This window comes from Nannospalax galili, unplaced genomic scaffold, assembly GCF_000622305.1.
Source record: "Nannospalax galili isolate Female #2095 unplaced genomic scaffold, S.galili_v1.0 scaffold1124, whole genome shotgun sequence".
Classification (NCBI taxonomy): Eukaryota; Metazoa; Chordata; class Mammalia; order Rodentia; family Spalacidae; genus Nannospalax; species Nannospalax galili.
Window position 1 is genome coordinate 583,389 of NW_008351693.1, and position 2,156 is coordinate 585,544.

The window sequence follows — 2,156 nt, forward strand, 5'->3', positions numbered from 1 at the left end:
GTCTTCAACTTTTTAGTCTTTGTAGTTACCTAGAAAATAAAATTTTTATGGCTCTCAGATATAATTGCTAAGCTATTCAGTGTTGGTGTTTTTACTGAAAGAAAGCTCTATTCTAATGTCCTTGTATCAGTTTTCAATTTTTTGTTTGCACTTGGAGGAACTAAGTATCAACTTCCATTTTCTTTTAGATAATTTTAGAATGGTACCGTGAATAAAATATAGATAAGTATCCTTTTCTATTTGGACATTCCTTGGAGTTCAAGAAGTGCTACTCTATAAACTCAGAATATTTATAAAAACTTAACTGTAAGCGAAAGTGGTTGCACACACTTTTGATCCCAGCTCTCGCAGGGCAGAGGCAGGTGGATCTCTTGAGTTTGAGGCCAGCCTGGTCTACATACCAAGTTCCAGGCCAGCTGGGGGCCACAGGGAGACCCTGCCTCAAAAAGACAAAAAGCCTGACCATAAAAGGTAGTCACAGTCTAGACCATTTTCCTTTAATTAGTGGTACCATTTCTGGTGTTTATTTGATGACTTCCTTTTTTTTCTTTTTTTGGTCTCTTTGAGACAGGGTCTCCCTGTAGCCCCAGCTGTCCTGGAACTCACAAAGATCTACCTGCCTCTGCCTCCTGGTGATGACTTCCTTTTTATCATCAGTGTATGCCAATCCCAGGCAATTCGTTTAAATTTATAAATGTTAAATGTTTTGGGTCCAAATGGTAGAAAAGCCCTGTTTTCAGGCGTAGTTGGGGAAGCTTTCAGGAAAGAAGATTGAGTTAGATACTCACAAGTGAAAATGGACTTTGAATTGAGGAAATGATGATAGAAATGTTAGATCACCAAACTTTGGACTAAGGAGAGTCAAATAGTGTACTTTTTCATAGGCTTTGTGTGGTGGGGGTTTCCTTTATAGCTGAAGAGAGAAATCTAGTTGATACATAGGATCTGATACATATCAGGCTTACAGGTGTCTTTGTAATGTAAGGCTCCAGCTCTTAACCTCCCCCAACTTTCTGGGTATAAGCTGAAATAACTGAGTTCATTCCACATCAGTATCTTAGAAATTTCAGTCACCAAAAGTTTGAATTTTTAACATAGGTGATTTCAGACACAATTTAAAAGTCGAGTGATATAAAGGACTCTCATTTCAGAGTCTATCACATTTTGGTTAATGATTATAAAATGCAATTGGCCCTTGTCAGTAAAGAGTTTCATTTCTTCTTTCATAGAAAAGTGCAGTGGGTTTCCATTGCATGTTGGTTAAATGCAGGGAAATATGTGCCCCACTCTAAAGTCTTAAAATAAAGGGGCTTTATAGGAAATCTAAACTATAGAGCTCCTCAGAGTCCTTCGTGTTGCCAGGCATGGTGGCACTCTCTTTTAATCACAGCACTGGGGAGACAGAGGCAGGTGGACCTCTCTGAGTTGAGGTCAACTGGGGCTATAGTAGGGAGAACCTGTCTCAAAAACAGCAAACACCCAGCATTTTCCATTAGAAATATACTACAAGCATATCCAATATTATATTGATATGTGTTGGATATAATTTCTTTGAGATCCTTTACATTATTCTACATTTCCTGAACCCAGTGCATATTTTACTTCTGTAAAAGATGTTAGTTTGGACTAACCACATGTGACCGATGCCTCTCTTATTGAGCAACATAGTATTAAGAGTTTTAAAGTTTTCACAGTGTATGCCCACCTGCACTTTTAGATGGGGAGGTGGGTGACATTGAGGTTTTACTCAAAAATTATGGCCTAGTTTCTCTTCTAGAGATTCCCTGTTAATTACTCTCTTGAATTTTATAGAAAGCTTAATAATGATTTGTTATCTCCTCAAAGTATTAATAGTTATTGTAATAAATTGTAATTTTATCTTACCAGTGACTCTTGTTAACAGGCTACAAAAGAAAAACATCTGTGTTCTAGAAATTAAGTAAGGTGGAACTGGAGAGATGGTTCAGCGGTTAAGAGCACTGATGGCTCTTGCAGAGGACTCAGGCTCTATTCCCAGCACCCAGATGGCAGCTAACAACTGTCCTAACTCCAGTTCCAGAGAATCCGGTGCCGTCTTCTGACCTCATGGGCATTGCACAGCCATGGGTGCACTTGCACACATGTAGGCAATACACTCATGCACAAAAACAAGAAAT